This window comes from Saccopteryx leptura, chromosome 1 (genome assembly GCF_036850995.1).
Source record: "Saccopteryx leptura isolate mSacLep1 chromosome 1, mSacLep1_pri_phased_curated, whole genome shotgun sequence".
NCBI lineage: Eukaryota > Metazoa > Chordata > Mammalia > Chiroptera > Emballonuridae > Saccopteryx > Saccopteryx leptura.
Genome location: NC_089503.1, coordinates 305,071,323 through 305,077,346, shown reverse-complemented (window position 1 = coordinate 305,077,346; position 6,024 = coordinate 305,071,323).

Genomic DNA, 6,024 nt, shown 5'->3' with positions numbered 1-6,024 from the left:
AAGCAATCTGCCTAATACTGCCCCGAGGGCAGCACCCATAGCCTTACGTAGGCTATGCACATGTGGCTCTGCCACGTGCTCATGCACTAATCATGCAAAGTGCAAGCAGGCAAGCCTAACACAGCTGTTTTCCCAACAGGTGGCCAAATCTAGCTGTAAGCTAGAGGCCAAGGAGCATGAAGTGTGGTAAGGTACCAAAGAATTGCAAAAAGTCAGGCTTCTTGCCCTATCCTTTCTTTAGAGAATAGAGGGAGAAGAATGCAGAAGCTTTCTGGCTTGCAAGGATGACTGGGTCATTTAGTTTAACTATAGAATAAAGGTTATCTGAAGAACTTCCTTTCCCTTGCAATAGGAGACAATGTTTGCATGCCCTACAGCAGGGGTAGTCAACCTTTTTATACCTACCACTCACTTTTGTATCTCTGTTAGTAGTACAATTTTCTAACCACCCACTGGTTCCACAGTAATGGTGATTTATAAAGTAGGAAAGTAACTTTACTTTATAAAATTTATAAAGCAGAGTTACAGCAAGTTAAAGCATATAATAATAATTACTGACCAAGTACTTTATGTCAGATTTTCATTAAGTTTGGCAGAATAAATCTTTATAAAACAACTTACTATAGTTAAATCTATCCTTTTATTTATACTTTGGTTGCTCCACTACCGCCCACCATGAAAGCTGGAACGTCCACTAGTGGGCGGTAGGGACCAGGTTGACTACCACTGCAGTACACTGATTTTAACTCTCCCTCCCTTCCTGAAATCCTGAGAGTAATGTATACCTCTAGGCAAAGGAGAGGAGATAGACACTAAAAGATTTGTGAATGTCTTTGATATGTAAAATGACATCACTATTGTGTTACCTTGTAAGTTTTAATGATTTTTATAGATCCTCTAGACAAATGTTATAAGCTTGTTAATGATTGTGTCACGCTCCCCCCAACCTGAATGTGGTCAAGGGTATATAACCAGCCTCAGAGCTATATTCGACACAGCACGAACTGGGTCAGCTATACCCCGTGTACATCATGTGCAGCCAGCTTAATCAATAAATCTCCTCTTAAAAATTCTTCTGTATCCTGCCTTGGTGTCTCTACATAAACCCGCAGAATGCTACGTTACAACAGAGAAAGGCAGTTTACTGAACTCAGGGCAGAGCAGGTAAAAGCTCACATGGATCTGAAAGGAAATAGGCAGTTGATAGGTACAGACATTATTACTGTTGTTATTATTATGATTTTTAAAATCTCAAAATATATAACTTTTCTTATCCTTGATTAAAAACTCTTTCATTAGCATCAATCGTACATTTATTAATAAATGCCAGCATTTCCTTTGGGTTCACAGTGGTATTTCCGTTACTGTTACTGGAGAAATGACAAGACCTCGATTCTTGGTCTTTTAAAGGAAGGAACTCAATCAAGAGACACAGTGCAGTGAGTAAAGGAAGAATTTGCTGGCTGTGCAGGAATATACTCATGGGACTGAGCAGGCAAAAAGAAAAAGGAGGCCTTGGAGACAGGTTCAGGGGGTTAGCCCGGGACCAGCTGCCGCTGCCTATTGCTCCCGGTTTGCAAATCTCCTGGGGTCCCCTAGAGCTTAGGAGAAAGAGAGAGACAAGGAAAATGTGCAGGGGGAGAAGAAGAAGGGAAGGAGAAGGAGAGGAAAGATGCAGGCATACTCCAGGAAGGGAGAGCGGAGAGCGCTATGGGTCCTCTATCCTAAGGGCTTTTTTTATTTTTTTGTATTTTTCTGAAGTTGGAAACAGGAAGGCAGTCAGACAGACTCCTGTATGCGTCTGACTGGGACGCACCCGGCATGCCCACCAGGGGGCGATGCTCTGCCCATCTAGGGTGTTGCTCTGTTGCAACCAGAGCCATTCTAGCACCTGAGGCAGAGAGCATAGAGCAGGGGTCCCAAAATTTTTACACAGGGGGCCAGTTCACTGTCCCTTAGGCCACTGGAGGGCCGGACTATAAAAAAACTATGAACAAATCCCTATGCACACTGCACATATTTTATTTTAATGTAAAAAAGCAAAATGGGAACAAATATAATATTTAAAATAAAGAACAAGTAAATTTAAATCAACAAACTGACCAGTATTTCAATGGGAACTATGCTCCTCTCACTGACCACCAATGAAAGAGGTGCCCCTTCCGGAAGTGCGGTGGGGGCCGGATAAATGGCCTCAGGGGGCCGCATGCGGCCCGCGAGCCGTAGTTTGGGGACCCCTGGCATAGAGCCATCCTCAGCGCCTGGGCTAACTTTGCTCCAATGGAGCCTTGGCTGCTGGAGGGGAAGAGAGAGACAGAGAGGAAGGAGAGGGGGAGGGGTGGAGAAGCAGATGGGCGCTTCTCCTGTGTGCCCTGGCCAGGAATCGAACCCAGGACTCCTGCATGCCAGTCCGACTCTCTACCATTGAGCCAACTGGCCAGGGCTCCATCCGAAGGGCTTTTAAGGGTGGGGATCTTAGTGGAGGTCCCAGAGGAGGATCTCAATAAAATATTCATTCTCTTTCCAGGTGTCCTTTTAGGGTCGTGGTCTCCACTGATTGGTCAACACTTGGGCGGAGGGTCATTATTCAATGCAGCTGGTCCTGAGGTCAGTTTGTCATCCCTTCATCTGCTTTTGCTGCTTTTCTGGGCCTGGAGCTGAAACACAGCTGAGGCCTAGATATTGCATGAAGGTCGCAGGAGGCTATTCTCCTGCCCCTGTTCCTCCTCTAAGGGGGTCTAAAACCACATATGCCAGGAGCAGAAAGGTCAAGGGAGAGTCCGAACCGCAGGACCAGTGATACCAAATCAAGAGGTCTAAACCGCATGATCAGCCAAGGGAGGAAGAGTCACCCTGGGGGCAGGAGCCTTGTTTTCCCAGTTTTGCCTGCTGCTAGGCCCCGGGGCTTCCCATCGGTGATCTTCTGTGCCTGGCCTGTAGTTCTTGCTGTGCTCTTGTCTAACTGCCCACATTATCATTACTGTGTCACAAACCACTCCAAAACTTAGTGTCTTAAAACAGCAATGATTGTTTTTGTTTGTTTGTTTGTTTGTTTGTTTGTTTTTTGGTGATAGTACTTAGGCTGTTCATCTGACCTCTTTTTTGTTTGTTTGTTTGTTTTTGTTTTTTAACAGAGACAGAGAGAGAGTCAGAGAAAGAGAAAAAAAACAATGATTGTTAATATGTAATTTGAGCAGAGTTTGAGAGGACATCTGTCTCTGTACCACAGCAGCTTGATTCGGGGCAGAGGACGTCATGCGCACCCCTGTATTTCCAGAGCTTAGAACAGGGCCTGGAGCATAGGGACTGACTTCAATCAAGTTTTTCTTTGACTGACCAAACGAATCTCAACCTGAAACCAGTCCTATGTCTAGCTTTTCAGTCATTTAAGCCAATATTTTTTCTTTTTTAAGTCATTCTGAGTTGTCTTTTCTGTTGCTTCCAACTAAAATATTCTTAACTGTTAAGAGAGGGAGTGGAGCCTGACCAGGCAGTGGTGCAGTGGATAAAGCGTCGGACTGGGATGTGGAGGACCCACATTCGAGACCCCGAGGTCGCCAGCTTGAGCACGGGCTCAACTGGTTTGAGCAAAGCTCACCAGCTTGGACCCAAGGTCGCTGGCTCGAGCAACGGGTTACTTGGTCTGCTGAAGGCCCGTAGTCAAGGCACATATGAGAAAGCAATCAATGAACAACTAAGGTGTAGCAACAAAAAACTGATGATTGATGCTTCTCATCTCTCTCCATCCCTGTCTGTCTGTCCCTGTCTGCCCCTCTCTCTGACTCTCTCTCTCTCTGTCTCGGTAAAAAAGAGAGAGAGAGAGAGTGGGTGTGAGGGGAAAATAAAGCATCTTGGAGAAACAAGAAGGATTTAGATTACCAGGGATGAAGAAGAGATGTTCCCTAAAGTGGGGGAGGAGCAGGGGTCCCACAAGCCTCTTGTTATCAGTGCCCCAAGGAGATGACAAGGTCCCAGAGAAGTGGAGTGGTGACCTTGGATGATGACTGCTTGCCTGGCGTTGAGGAGATCCCAGCAGCAGAAACTAAACCATCATTCTGTAAGTGAGGAAACTAAACCATCATTCTGTAAGTGAGGAAACTAAACCATCATTCTGTAAGTGAGGCACAGAAATGACCAGAGGGTACCCAGCTCTGAAAGGGCCATGTGAGGCAGACAATAGCCATCTCTGTAGAGGCTACAGACAGAGGACTGAGAGGCCACCCCTCCACAATGTAGGCACTGCATGAGGCCACATAACCTTGTCGGGAAGGGAGAAGAAAACGTCAAGAATGAGATGGATTTCCTGCCAACTAGGAGCATGACATGAGAAATTAAGCTGATTTGTAGAAAGTCATTTTCCCCTACACCTGGCTTTGTGGACTGAGATTCATATCAGCTAAATAAGAGTGATAAAGAGCTTGTCTGGGCTGGAATTAAATTTCGAAGACTGGAAAAAATGTGAACAGGGGAGCGTGGTGGGGAGGATGATGGGGATTGGAGGCAAGATGCTTAGTAAGTCAAGGTGCCCTTGAGTGTTGGGGAATGGAAAGTGACTTACAAGCTCTTCTATGACAACAGGTGTTTTTGATATGCAAATTATCTATGTGATTGTTTGATAGAGACATGATGTCAGTAAAAGGCAAAAGTTGTGTTGATTCATATGCAATTTTACCCAATAGGTCCATGATTTTTTTCCACTTTGGTCCACTAAGTAACAATAGTTGAACACAGCAAGCCACAGAGGAACACAGTCCAGGATTGAGTCATCCGTTATTCTCTTGTCTTGATCTACCCATGTCCTCTGTCTTAGAGGTGGAATTCTACCTGATCTTTGTTTATTGAATACTGTCTCCATGAGTCAGTAGCATCAATCTGTTCTTATACCCATTCACATTAACCTAGCTTTACTTTTTTAAGGTAAAGTCCTATATTACATTACTTACTTCTTTATTAGACATTAAACTTTTCTTTCTAAGTGCAGTTACTTTACTAGATTCATTTTTGCTAGTGGCATAGTTATTAAGTTGCATATGTTTTAAGGGACCTGACAACCAAACATTTTCTATAGCCTTATTGTTTTCACTGTGCCTTTTTGCAGAACAGAGATTTTTCTGAACACATATATGGATTCTTGTGGAAACTGCTTGTACTTCTTGCATTAGCCACCAGGTGGCATTACCAACCCCAGACAATTTCTTTGCTTTCCAGGGATTCTGAAAGGTAGGGGCTCGGACAGGACTGTATTAGATAAATAGTGCATGTTCCCACGCCAGCAGATACATAGATACTGTAAACCCTGCCTCTTCTCACTTGCCTCAGTTTTGGCTGCTAAATATTGTTAGTTAGAAATCTAGCTTTAATTACAGAAGAATTTCTTCTTTTCTTCTGCCTTGAATTCATATCTGTCATTTGTATTTTCTTTTTTCTTTTTCTTTTTTTAACAAGTGGGATAGGGACAGTTAGACAGGAAGAGAGAGAAATGAGAAGCATCAATTCTTTGTTGCAGCACTTTTCTTGTTCATTGATTGCTTTCTCGTATGTGCCTTGACCGGGGGTTCCGACTATGCCAGTGACCCCTTGCTTAAGCCTGAGACCTTGGGCTTCAAGCCAGTGACCATGGGAGTCATGTCCATGATCCCACACTCAAGCTGGCAATTGCATGCTCAAGTTGGTGAGCCTGCACTCAAGCAGGCGACCTCGGGGTTTTGAACCTGGTTCCTCTGAGTCCCATGCCAATGCTCTATCTACTGCACCACCTCCTCCTGGTCAGGCTGTGAGTATTTTCTTTAGAGAGCTCCTAGGAGTCCTTTTTTGGTCTTGGTTATTTTATAAAGCAACTCCTAAAATCCACTTCTCTACCTGCTACCACTTCTCCAATCCACTTCTCCAAATGCTACCATCTCAATACAACCCCAGTGGTGGCTGGCTTACTTTTCACTGGATACCCAAGCACCACATGAGAGGAACTCTTTGGCAGAACAATTCAGCACAGTCCTCGGCCCTTCTTTTCCATTCCTGCCCTCT